This window comes from Sceloporus occidentalis, unplaced genomic scaffold, assembly GCF_023333645.1.
Source record: "Sceloporus occidentalis isolate IW3139 unplaced genomic scaffold, rSceOcc1.0.p SCAF_7, whole genome shotgun sequence".
NCBI classification, from domain to species: Eukaryota; Metazoa; Chordata; class Lepidosauria; order Squamata; family Phrynosomatidae; genus Sceloporus; species Sceloporus occidentalis.
In genome coordinates, this window is record NW_028316987.1 from 53745729 (window position 1) to 53760198 (window position 14470).

Here is a 14470-nt window from a genome sequence, read left to right on the forward strand (position 1 = left end):
ATTTGAATGGCACTTTACAGAGCGCTCAAAAAGGGCACTCCGCTGGCATCCATGTTTGCTGCGCGAGGGAGCCACAGCAGACAAACCGCGCGGCTCCCCCGCACATCAAAAAGAACCCGCAAAAAGCGGGTTCTTCTTGCAGTGCAGTTGTGATGCTGCAAGGCGCCAATGGCGCACTTGCGGCATCACAACCACGCCACGACGTGCGGATGCTAAGCATCCATCATGTCAAAATGGCGGCGCCCATGTGTATAGGGTGCTGCCATTTTGACATCCCCAGTATGTACTAGGAGTGAGGCCTGATTGGATGCTGCGTCCTCGGCCAACTCCTAGTATGTACTAGGGGCGGAGCAAAGGCCTATCTTACCTTTTTCATTGAGCTCCAGCCAGTGCATATTCCTATCATTATCCTAACTTTATAATAATAATAATTTCCCCAAAAGGCAAAACAGCAGACCTGTATAACCATAAATGAATTACAAAACACAACATTATAAAATGCTTAAATTTTAAAATAATATACAACAACTACCCTGTGAAACTGAATTTGGGAAAAAGGAGGTAGAACCATTCCTCTCTGGCACACATTCCATTCATACTATTCCTCTTATATACTCCTGTTCACATACTCGCATACAAACTCATGCCTTCATGACTCCTGGTGACTTTTGACGGAGCTGGCTTCATTTTCACCTTGTTTTTCTTGATGACAAAAATGAAGTCTTTGGGGTCGTTTCCACTCGCTTATACACCGGTTTACAAATCGAATCCAAGGTGTATCGTTCCCACTCAATCCCGAATTAACTCTAGAACAGTTCTAGATTAACCCACTGCGATTCGAATCGTAACATTTAACCTGGATTAGAAGCCTATAAACTGGCGTAAAAAAATACTAGGGTCTACCCTAGTATTATCCCTTGATCCGAGATAGGAATCTCTGTATTTAAATGGGAACGTTTTGGCATCTGATTCGGGTTCCACAGGATGGGAGGAGCAGCGCTCAAGGGGCTGGCCTGGGGGTGTCACCCTCTTTGGTTTCTTTCTGCATTGCCGGCGCCATTTTCTTCCATTCGCATAATAGCCTTTCCTCTGGTGGATTGCAACCTCCCCTCTGCTCCTCTTTCATAGACTGATGTGTGAGGAGAGCCATTGAACACCATTTTTAACTATTCTTTCTTTTTCACCTCTGCCTGAGCACCAGATGGGCTTTGGAGGACAGCCCAGAGATCAATGGGTCAGGCAAAGCGAATTTGGGGAACCGAGGCTCTTTCCAGAGGAACTATGGGATGGGTTTTGCAGGACATATCCCCGCTTCATGGCTCCCAAGACAGCCCAGGGAGCAATCTTCCCCAAAGATTCTTTCCCCATGGAGCGGCCAAAGCAAATTTGGGGAACCGAGGCTCTTTCCAGAGGAACTATGGGATGGGTTTTGCAGGACATATCCCCGCTTCATGGCTCCCAAGACAGCCCAGGGAGCAATCTTCCCCAAAGATTCTTTCCCCATGGAGCGGCCAAAGCGAATTTGGGGAACTGAGGCTCTTTCCAGAGGAACTATGGGATGGGTTTTGCAGGACATATCCCCGCTTCATGGCTCCCAAGACAGCCCAGGGAGCAATCTTCCCCAAAGATTCTATCCCCATGGGACAGGCAAAGCGAATTTGGGGAACCAAGGCTCTTTCCAGAGGAACTATGGGATGGTTGTGTTTGTTGTGTTTGTGAGACATTTATCCTCCTCTGCCAGAGAGTGCTGGTGCCATAATAAACTATCATTCCCAGGATTCCCTAGCACTGAGTTATGGCAGTTAATATGGGGAGACACAGAAGAGGACGAATAAGCGCCTCTTGATTGGCTCTTTTAAAAAAAAACCCGTGAAATTTCTAACAAATTAAAAATGGCCAGGTAGTGGGGACGCAGGTACAGGCTACATCGGTGTATGTTACTCCGAATTAATGTGACGTCATGATGACGTCGCTTTGATTGACAGCCGAAACAAGTGAATGTGAACGAAAAAGTAACCAAACCAGTTTAAATATACACCAATTCATCCTTGAATGGGAACGAAACAGGGTCAATTACAGCGAATTAAAATAAAACATTACGTAAATGGGAATGATACAAATAAAGCGATTTGAAAAGCGGGATAACACTCGCTTTATTTTGAATCGCTTTAAAACGAACCGCTGTATTTAAATTCGTTTTAAATCGCAAGTGGGAACGCCCCCTTTGAGAGTGGAGCCTTTCAGGGTGCTTCAGTCACCTTGAGGCAGTGGCTTCAGTGGAGGTTGTTTCATTCACCTGTCATGTCTTCCAGTGGAAAGTGGAAAGGATAAGTAAAGCTATTGAGAACTGACACTGGCGTGTTACAGACGACCTAAAAGCGGCGGTCTGCGGGCACCGCCGGTTGCTCCATGAGGGAGCCGCAGCTTCTGTACCGTGCGGCTCCCTCACAGAGCAAAAAGAAGCCGGAAAATAGTACTTCTTTTTGCGCCCCGGATGTGATGCCACGAGGCACTAGTCATGCACTCGCGGCATCACATTCAGGGCATGACGTGCGGATGCTATGTGTCCGCTACGTCAAGATGGTGATGCCTGTGTGGAACGGGCGCCACCATTTTGTATGTATCCAGTACGTAATAGGGTTAAGGGTGTCAGGAAGTGACGCCCCTTCTTAACCCTAGTACTTACTGGATACGTACTTTACGCCCGTCCGGAACGGGCCACTGTAATGTATTTCTGGTGATATTTAGTAATGGAGCTACATTCACTAAGTTTCAGCTGTTCTGATAGGAAAGGTGAGGGCAAGTTCCTTTTGGGATTACATCAGGTGCCTTGAGATGGTAGCTGCCAACTAAAGTGGCTTCTCTCTGTCCTTGCCCTCCTCTCAGGGTTCAAAGGGCTTTCAACTGGGACTTCTGACGTGTCGAGAAGTGTTAGTCAGCCAAATGTGGGGCAAAAATGTTTTAGCCAAAACTTTTTTTAAAAGTGTAAGTCTTGGTTAAATGGAGAAAATTGAAAGGAACCTAACACTGAAAAAAAACAAATATAAAATTGTCAACAAAGCAAACAGAGGAGGAATTATAAAACAAATGGCTAAAGGCAGAACCAACCAATGTTTGATATTTTCAAGGCTGGAAATTGGCTACGGAAGGTGGTAAAAGTCTCAAGGAAAATAGTGCGAAAGAAGGCATTTCAGTGAAGCAGAGGCTACAATCATTCACACCGTTTCATGAAAATAAAGCATGTTTAATGTAATTTGCTTCCAAGTAAGCATTCAGAAAATTGTGATGTCAGGAATTATTGGGAGTAAAAATATTAAGGATTAGGAAGAACATGTGCTCTGGTAGACAAAGTTCTGCACACCTGTGTAATCCATCCACCACTTTGATCCTCTTCTCCAGGGTATGTTTTGCCCCTTTGTGGAGGGACAGGAAAAAGTAAGGAGTGGAGAGAATCAAGGATGCAAAGAGAATTTGGGAAGGGATGCACTTTGTAACAGGCTGTGTATACCAACCTTGATTCTACCTACACAAATGTGTCCAAGGGAGTTTTGTGTGGTTAAGCACCTCTGCTCAACCTTATGTGGAACCATTCTCTATTGTGCATTGGTACTCATAACTGTTACAATATGTATAGCTACTGAAATATGCCTGAGAACTTTACCATTACAGCAGATTTAATAGGAATAAAACTTTCATAATACTAATAGTATAGCATAGCTCCATTGTATGTGCCAAAAAGACAAATAAATGGGTCATAGAGCAAATCACACCTGAAAGTTTCCAAGAAGCCAAAGTAACCAAACTGAGCCTATCCTATTTGGGCATATAATAAGACAACAAGACTTAATAGAAAAGATGTCAATGTTTGGTAGAGTGGAGGGCAGTAGGAAAAGAAGAATACAACATTGCAGATGGGTAGACAATGAAGGAAGCCACAGCCCTGACTTTGCAAGACCTGAGCAGAGCTGCTAATAACAGGGTGTCTTATAGGTCTTTTATTTATAGGGTTGCCTAAGTAGAAGCCAACTTGATGGCAGTTAACAAAAACATCATTAATAAAGGTATTTCACAATTTTTATTGCAAATGTGGATGAATCTTAATTCAGAAAACAGTTGTTATTTTAAAAAGTGATGAATTATTGCTTTAAATTTACTTTTGTAATGTGACTGTGAGATCTCTCCTTGGATTTGCTCTGGCTCCACTTTTGTCAGAGAAATTGGGATGTGAATTGTATCCCAGTCTTCGGTTCAGACATAGGAAACCCTGGTTGCAACCTTGACAAGACATAAATAATGAAATTTGACACCGCTTTAACTGCTATGGCTCAATGCTATGGAATTCTGGGATGTGTGGTTTTGCGAAATATTTAACCTTCTTTTTCAGAGAACTCCGGTGCCACAACAAACTACAAGAACTACTCCCCTTCCTTGTATCCATTATGTCTTAGTCCTTCTTTATCTTCTATGGGCTCTGACATGTATACTGTCTTTTTCTTCTGTCACTGCCTACCCAGATGTGTATCAAATGGTAACATCCCTACTCCCAGTCTGTATCAAGTATCATTGCTGCTTCATTGAAACAAGGATTTTCTGGCCATCATCTCCTCTGTGCCCCTCAGAGAGATGTGAGAAGATTTTCTTTTAATAAACTTAAATAGATGTGTCTAACTTAATGACAGTCCCATATCACTTCAGTAACATCTGTAAAGGCGAACAACATAATGCATTTGAGCTACCAGTTAGAGTCCCTCCATTATAAGGGGAAATATATCCCAAAGTCCCAGGTTTTGTTTCTGTCCAACCTGGTTTTATTTTGGATAGTCACATTATATTTTCTTAATCCTGAAGTATTTCTTAGTAACTCCTGACATTGTCAAGGTCTTTACATGCCTATTGCCCAGGTCAGTTTTAATTAACCCAATATTATGCATCAAAACAAAATTATTCTAATGCTTAACGAGTGTAATATTGCTACAGTACTTCAGCACTTTGGCTATAATTTTTGAATTATAATAAACACAACTTTGTGGAGGTTGCTGAAAATCAGTTTCCAAAACATTGCCCAAGTCTAGATGTTACGTTATGGGGGCAGGAAGATGCAAGGGAAAGTGAGGAAGAGAAACCTGGGATATTTCAAGGAAGAATTTGGATATAAACTAGGGAATATGCAGGTAAAATCAAAACAAAGAGACCTGGAAACTCTTGATACTTTCAGAATTTTTTCCCTTTTCTGAATAAGCCTTTAATCTTGGAATTGTCCTAAGAAATAAATTGTGCTTCATAAGCAACTACTCTGTACAACAGTGGTCTTTAGTAAATGACTCTGACCATTGAGTCAGCAGATGGCTGTAATAGATTTTTGAGATTATAGGAACAATATGGGATAATATTACTCAGGCACATTTAGACTTCATAGTCTGAAGAATACAATATATTGCCATTATTTTAATAAAGCTACAGTGTGCCTCCAAGTTGTCAAACTAAATGAAGATACTAATAGAGAGAGAGAGAGAGAGAGAGAGAGAGAGAGTATATAGTTTGTGCTATAAATAGGGCTGCCATAATTGTCCACTTTTACCAGGGACAAAATGTAGGACAAATTCAAGACCAAACTGTAGGGCAACTGCAGGACAAAACTCAGCTCAAAATGTAGGACATTTAAGGTCCACCATTTTTCTTCAATGTCCTACATTTTGGGCTGAGTTTTGTCCTGCAGTTGTCCTACAGTTTGGTCTTGAATTTGTTCCACATTTTGTCCCTGGTAAAAGTGGACAATTATGGCAACCCTAGCTATAAAGAATGTAAAAACCATAAAGAAATGTAAGCTGTCATGTTTATTTTAAAAAGTACGTAGGGCTATGAAGAAATCTTTATAAATTACTTGTTTCTGACAAGACAGGCTGTCTCAGCATGTTGAAACAGCCTATCAAAGGTTCATTTACCTTCTGCAAGATTTCTTCCTGTGAAGGAAGGGGAGAGGCACTTTTTTGTTGTCAAGACTTCCACACTTTGCGCAAAATGTGTCTTGCAAGGCTAGTTAGACCCCTAGGGATGGCATCATAGCTGGAAACAATTCAGACTTTTGCTAGACTTCATTCAGAGAGCAAAACCCAGTAAGTCAAATTTATGACAACACACTCTATTTTTTCTAGACTGTAAAACCACCTTAATTGGCAAACAAAGGAACTATAATTTCAGGAGATTTCTTTGACAAGAGTCACAACTGCTTGTCCTAATTCTAAGTTGAATGAAGATATTCAGTAATTTCTGTTCACTGTGCACAGATCTGTCTGATTCTAATGTCAGAGCCTTCCTCTCTGGTCACCATATTCCTAGTAAGAGGTATGGCATCATCTTGCCAGTCAAATGTGGTTAAATGACTAGGGTCCAAAACACACTGCAGAAATAATCCAGTTTGAGACCAGTTTAACTGCCCTGGCTCACTGCTAGGGAATCCTTGGATTTGTAGTTTATTGTGGCATCAAAGCTCTCTGACAGAGAAGGCTAAATGTCTCACAGAACTACAGTTCCCAGAATTCCCTAGCATTTAGCCAGGGCAGTTAAAGCAGTCTCACACTGGATTATTTCTACAGTGTGTTTTGAACTAATGTCATCAAGGTCAAATCAAGCTAATTCTGATTGAGAGAAATGCCACTTCCAGATAGTTCAAATCAGGAAGGAATTAAAGGAATGTGTAGAAAACTAGAATATAAGACATAACTCATAGACCATGGCCATATTTTCTGGGGATTTCTGGGGGTTGTAATCTAGCAAAGTAAATGCTTAAAATTGATGTTCATTTCAGTAGTGCCTTACAGAACTAGTGGTTGAAACACATTTTAATCTTATAGATCGATATCTTTTTTTTTTTTTTTGGCCATACAGATCTATAAGATTAAAAAGTGTCCCATTCTTATAGATCTCTATAGTCTTTTGTCCAAAGTGCCAGTGTAGTATTCTTGTTTGAGCACGGGACTATAAATCTGGAGACCAGGGTTCAAATCTCAGCTCAGCCGTGGAAACCCATTGGGTGACCTTGGACAAGCAATCTCTCAGCCTCAGAGGAGGGCCATGGCAAATCATCTCTGAAGAAACTTGCCAAGAAACCCCCATGATAGCTTTGCCTTAGGGTTGCCATAAAGTGGAAACAACTTGAAGGCACACACAACAACAGCAAAGTCTTTTGTCCAATGAGAGCAACCTGACCAAGGTTATGTGTATGTTGTGTTCATTTTCATTTCACATTACTATAATAGCTGCTTCAGATGTGTGTGCATTGGCTTAATAAACCAAGGTACCAATAAGTTTTCTGTACCTGCATGGAGTTCCTTTATTTCTCCCTCTGTGTGGGTAAGAAAATAAACCAAGAAATCACATTAACTACACCTTCTTGTTATATGTAGGTTAGGAAACCATTATTAATAGCTTCCAAACAAACCAAAGTATTAAGCAGAGTTTTAATTCATTAATTTCTTGGAAACTATAGACCCGTTTCCTAGTTCAGATAGAATGGAAAGCTACAGCTAACCCTCAGTTTCCAGGTTTGTTTTACATTACCGGTACATAGAAAACTGGAGGCTCATTCATATGTTGCTTTTTCTGAGTACAGCCATGGTGAATTTGAAGCTGGCACTGGCTACCCAATGCAGAAAGTAATTCTGATATCAGAAGTATTAAAGTGTGGGATGGCCTTTACCCTAGTTGGGAAAAACATATAGAAATCATAGAAGAGCTTTTTAGAGTTCATTTGGGGGAAAAGAAAAGGTTCCAGTGGTTGACAGATTGTTCAGTAAATGTCCCTTTTATTGAGAATTATAAAAATAAGGTGCTGCTTAACACTGCTGTGTCATTAATATGATACATTAAAAGGTTACTGTCAAGATAATGTTTCATTTCTGAAAACTGACTGTTAGGGTTTATGGGCAGTGCTCTTTATATTCAGCTCAGAAGATAACGTATCTTAACTTGCCACTTGACAAAATCATTATGTTGTTACAAGACCTTTCATGAAGAGTGTCATTAATGTTAAAACATAAACAAAATCAAATTTGAAAATAAAAGGGAAATTAGACATGTTGACGCTTATAGGAATCGATACTGACTTATGTGCAATGTGATGTTTTGGGAATAGTGTAAAATTAACCTCATTTAATTTTTTCACCAACTTCCATCCAAACCATACTTTATGTTCAAATGGGGGGGGGGTATGTAGCTGAAATCAGTTAGCATTCATAATCCAAACACCATGTTTGAGGCTATTTGAGAGATTTTATTTTTAAAAAAGATATCTAAAACTCTTAGAAATATGCTTCACAGATAGATAGGAAGAAAAAAGAGACAGGCACTACACACTCTGTGTGTGAAAGGAATATTCCATCTCGCACACTCCTGCTTGGCCTTATTTAAAACAGTTTTTGACATCTGTCTCTATAGTTTTTGAGAAGAGAGAGACTTTGTTAAAAGGATCATTTTTGCATAGCAGTCACCATTTGCAGTCTTGCTTTACCTGTATTATGAAAGCAGATGGTCTGCATGTCTTTTGAATATTTATAACTATCAAAAACAATCTCTTGCTATTCACCCTTAGGCTTATGAGATGTCAGGACTGTTCTAGTTGGGGAAAAATCATCTTGGGTGTTTACAGAAAGAGGATTACATTAAGCTGAAATGACTATACATTTTCCAGTTTAATATTTGTCCATCAGCTGTTTAATCGTATTTAGATAATTGTGTAAATAAGTTGTTGTAGCCCTTGCCCCCACTGCTGATCGAGCTTGAAAGCTTTCAAAATGGGTGAGACAGTTGTATAAATGCTTATTTTTCCCTTTATATTTTTAACAATCAGGAAGGACTGTCAAAGTTTTTGAGATGATATGCTGAAATATTTTTCATATGGAAAAATAACCTAATAGAACTACGTTCATGCCATTGTCTTTGAGAACATCTGTCTTTAGAGTTGCCTATTAGGAGAGCAAGCACATTTTTGTAAACATTGCAATGTCCATCTTTGCTGAATGTTCCTCACCATTATTACAGATCTGCAGGAATAATACTTAAGGTGTGAACATTAAAGATGGTAGGGAGGGATTTGGGACATTGGCGAGATAAGTGGTTTTATGACCTGAAGCTGAGCAATCACAGATAACAGAGTTTGTCATGGCAGGTTGATTTGGCAGCAAAGCATGAGCAGTTTGGGTTTAGATCATTGAACTGACCTGATTAATGTTTTGTTGTTGTTTCACAAAAAGAACAATGCATTTTTAGTCCTAGGATGTATGTTCTGAGTATCTACAGGTCATAGTTAAGAAAGGCCATGCTAAAAAAATCTTTTCTGTTGATAGCAGAAGAATGGATCAAAATGAAAGTCTTTCTCGCACCTAGAGAGAATCCCCTGCTTCTTTTTTAAGCAAATAAAATGTAAATGCAGAATGATTATCAAGAACACCTTTTCTTTAAGCTACAGTTTATGCAACATTGTTGCAATAGCACCTTTCCTATCTAATGATGGGCTGGGACTAAGAATATGGGATACATTTAAAGCTGCGTAACTGAACCAGAAGTGAACTTTAGAAAAAAATCTTCTTTTTTTGCCACATGGTTGCAGAAGAGATAATTATAAATAATGTATTTTGATAAGAAAGCTCAGGCTGTGGCAGATGGTATCGTCCTAGTGTAGGGGGCTTTTGCAAAGGTGGCACCATTTCAGATCAAATCTTCATCAGTCTTAGAAAAAGAACAACAAGTACTCTTGTGTGCATGTATCAATTTGAGTATTTCTGGATCTTGAGACACAAATGAACTCAAGTAATCGTGCAGGAAAGATGGAGAGACAGAATGATGTAGGCTGATTAAATTCATTATCAAAGTCAAAAGTTGTTACTGGGTCCTAGATAAACCTATTTCTGATATTGTAACAGCCTATATTTTCTGTTAGGCTTATTTGCACCTATGAGCAGACTGCAGAAAATAACTGAATAATTCTAAGCTTATGCAAATCTTTTTCCTTACATATTGCAAGATATTTACAGTAGAAGGGGAAAAAATTGAAAGTCTTGGCTTATAAAAACAAGATATGGAAACATCTCAGGGTGAACCTTTAAACTAGGATTGGCATTTTGCAGCCATCCGAATGTTGATGGATTATAACTCTGATAAATGGATGTGATGGCTCAAGTGGTTAAGACACTGATTCTGTTGATTGCAAGATCAGCAGGTTGGCAGTTTGAGGCTGGGTGCCGCATTATGGGGTGAGCTCCCACCACTAGTCCCAGCTTCTGCCAGCCTAGCAATTCGAAAGCATGCAAATGTAAGCAGATAAGTAGGTACCACTTTGATGGGAAGGTAAACAGCGTTCTTGTGCAGTCATGCTGGCCACATGATCACAGAGTAATCTCTGACAATGCTGCCTCTTCGGCTTAGTAACGGAGATGAGCACTGCCCCCAGTGGTCAGACACAACTTGACAAACTTGTCTATGGGAAATACCTTTACCTAAGTCCTAACCAGCATAAATAACTGAAGGTTGATGGGACATGCAGTTAAACAGCATCTGGAGGGCCACTCTGCTTTCAGTATATGGTTTGGGAATTGTATTATTATTATTATTAACCTTTATTTATGAAGCGCTGTAAATTTACATAGCGCTGTACATGCAATCTTTTTAGCTAGATGGATCCCTGCCCTCAGGCTTACAATCTAAAAAGACATGACACAGAAGGAGAAGGGAGTGGTGGAGGGAAAGGGTAAGAGGTCCAGCAGTTCCTCTCTACCTCCGAGGCCTGGACCAAGGCAGATGGACCAGAGGGAGGGCTTGGTTTCATAATGGATGGTTAATCTTCCAGGGAAAATACATACTCTCAAGTAGGATAATGCATATACAGTACATAGCAATACAGGAAATGGTTTGATAAACAGGCACCAAAAGAACATCAAATAGTAAGCAACAGTTATGCAATGCCTGGGAAGGCTTCTCTGAACAGAATGGTTTTCAACTCCGTTTTGAAGATGGTTAAAGAAGTGATGGCTCTTGCTTGTGGGGGAAGAAGGTTCCAGGAGTGAGGGGCAGCAAGTGAAAAGGGGCAAATCTGGGATGGGGCAGAGGAAATCCTGGACTGGGACAGCAGACCTTGACTACCAGAACGGAGGGCCCTGGTGGGAAGGTGAGGAGAAAAAATGTCTGATAAGTAAGGAGGGGCCAGTCCATGGAGGGCTTTAAATGTCGACAGCAGGAGCTTATACTGAATGCGGAAAGGGAGGGGGAGCCAGTGAAGGGATGCCAACACAGGAGAGATGTGGTCAGCGCGGTGGGTGGAAGTGATAATGCGTGCAGCTGAATGCTGGACAGAGATTAAAGGACAGAGGTGAGAAAGAGGAAGCCCAGCCAGGAGGACGTTACAGTAATCAAGTCGTGAGATCACTAGGGCATGGACCAGGATCTTGGCAGTAGAGGAGGAGAGATATGGTCGGATTTTGGCAATATTGTACAAAAAGAATCTAGAAGCCTTGGCTGTGGTCTGGATCTGAGGGATACATGACAGAGAAGAGTCAAAGATAAAACCAAGACTGCGGGCTTGCTGGACGGGTTGAATAGAAATGTTGTCCACAGAGACAGAAAAGGAGTGTTGAAGGGTGGGCTTAGGAGGAAACACAAGAAGCTCAGTCTTGGACATGTTGAGCTTCAAACGCCGATGGCACATCCACTGCGAGACAGCTGTGAGGCAAGACGAAACTTGCTGTTCAAGCCTTGGAGAAAGGTTAGGGGCGGAAAGATACAGCTGGGTGTCATCGGCATACAGATGGTAGGAAAAGCCAAGAGCGCTAATGAGTTTTCCTAAGGACAGTGCGTAGAGAGTTTCCTGATTGGATTGTACATATATTTAGAAAAGTGTGTGTATACATATACGTACATACACACTTATACATACACATGTGTATTTAAGAAGTCTTTTTCATATGAAATAATAGAATTAATATAGTCATAGAGCACAATGGCCTAGATGCCATCGAATCCAACCCCTAGCTCACTGCAGGAACTCCGGCTAGATTATCTCCTTGAAGATGCCCAAAGGAAGAGACCCTACCACTTCTCTAGGCAATTGGTTCCAGTGCTGAATTGTTCTTACAGTCAGGAGGTTCCTTCTAATATGAAGTTAAAGAATACAAGACTGTGTTTCAAAGAGTTGATAATAGTAATTTGTAAGATGTCTTTCTGATATTTAATAAGCTAGCACACAATAAAATAGATTGGGTCTAGTTTGGATAAGATAACAAGATTTGTGAGTCATATGTCACTATATAGTTTCTATAAGTTCTGTAAGTGCTTATTTTGACATTTTTATCTTAGAACTTCAATTCTCTAAATTTGAATTTTCTTACAGTTGTATGACCTGCTCATGCTTCATTGTAGGTGGCCCTTAGCACCACTTCATACTCTAATGGGTTTCTATGAATAAAAATTTTATTTTACTTCTGTACCATAAATTCAGTTTATCATACATACATGATTCTTCTTCTTCTTCACACTGTCTCCTATTTCAACAAAGTCCTTGTGGCCCAATCTGATTATTATGATTACATACACTTAGAAACCTCTTTCACCTACAATTGTAGTTATGCAAGAGAGGTCAAATCTGTTGTGCCTCAACCATTTACTAAAATGTGTAGATGGGTGGAGAGGGTTGAGGTTGAAATCAGAAGGAATTATTTCTGTCCATTGGTGTGACATGGTTAAAAGGCAACTGAAACTGTGGTCCAAAACACACTGCAGAAATAATCCAGTTTGAGACTGCTTTTACTGTCCCAGCTCAATGCTAAGGAATTCTGGGAACTATAGTTTTCTGAGACATTTAGCCTTCTCTGCCAGAGAGCTCTGGTGCCACAATAAATTACAATTCCCGAGATTCCCCTAGCACTGACTTAGGGCAGTTAAAGTTGTCTCTGACTGGATTATTTCTGCAATGTGTTTTGGACCTATAAGTGAAGTGCTTCTTATTCTTTAATACCTATGACTCAACCACCATAGCTGTGGGGACAAAATTGTCTTCATAGCAGAAAAATTCATTTAAATTCATCCTAAGATAATAAATCGGTATCTTTTACCATATATACTCGTATACAAGTCACTCTCATGTATAAGCCAAGGGAAGGTTTCAGAGTCAAAATCATGGATCTTGGTATGACCCATGGATAAGTTGAAGGTAATAATTAGGAGGCTATAACAAAGCATGGAAAGGAAAAAAACACCACTTCTGTCCCTCCTGACCTGTCAAACCATTCCTGACCACCTAACACCACTTTCCTGGTGCTGGAGGAGAGGTTGTAATATTGGGTTGAGGAGGAAAGGAAGTGGAATTAAATGGGCTGTTTCTTTGATGGGAAGGGAAAGCTTTTAAATCAGATTGGGGAAGGAAGGAAGTGGAACTAAAAGGTGTGTTGCTTTGATGGGAAATCCAATCAGGAAACTCTTCTCTCTCTCTCTCTCTCTCTCTCTCTCTCTCTCTCTCATACACACACACACACTCTCTCTCTCTCTCTCCTGTCTCCAGGCACAAAGAGTGGGGCACCACAGCGGTGTTTGTTTCAGGACCAGTATTAGTCTAGTCATATATAAGTCGACCCAGGATTTTAGGGTCAATTTTGGGGCATAAATTTCTCGACTTACAGTAAATAAAGAAATTCTTTAAACATTTTATTCTCCTGTATTCTGAGAACATAAAACAGATTAGTGTAGAAAGTACATAACTTTGGTAAGTTTTTTATATGTATGAAATGTATATAGAAGTACTATTAGGAAGGAGTTAGGGTTCATATTTAGAAAGGAAATATGGTGAAATCCTTGTACTGGACTGCTTACTTAACTGGTTATTTTTGTTGTTGCATGCCTTCAAGTCATTTGTGACTTATGGTGACCCCAAACTGAACCTATAATGGAGTTTTCTTGGCAAGATTTGTTCAGAAAAGGTTTGTCTTGGCCTTTCTCTGTAGTAGAGGATATGGCTTGCCCAAGGACAGCCAATGGGTTTCCATGGTTGAATGGGTATTTGAACACTGGTCTCGTAGCATGTATTTTCAACTCCAGGCATCTCCACCCAGGTGCAAACTTTAGTTGATGGTTAAGGCACAGTAGATCTGCCCTCACTTCTATCCTATAGTTTTAGGTGAAAGAGGTTTCTAAATTGAGATTTTCCTGCATCTTCTTCCCTTCTGCAGCCTCATTGCACATTAGTGTTCAGATGTGTCAAAATACAACTTTACGTCATTTTTAAAATATGCCAGAATACATTTTATCTTCTATGTGGGAAAAAAAATCCTCACTATACAAGTGTAATGGGATGGGGTACAGACAAGAAAAAAATGTGAGATTATATGATATCTGTCTGGGATACTATAACAGTATTTCTGTGGGATATCCCAGCATAACTGACTAAAGTATTAAATTTAATATGGTGTTGAAACTAAAAATATTAACCATC

At 40.2% G+C, this 14470-nt stretch overlaps 1 protein-coding gene across 8 annotated transcripts in view; it reads left to right on the forward strand.

Moving 5' to 3' along the window:
- Nucleotides 1-14470, forward strand: part of SATB1 (SATB homeobox 1) — a 140332-nt gene that overhangs the window by 57412 nt on the left and 68450 nt on the right. The gene's annotated exons all lie outside the window — the stretch shown is intronic.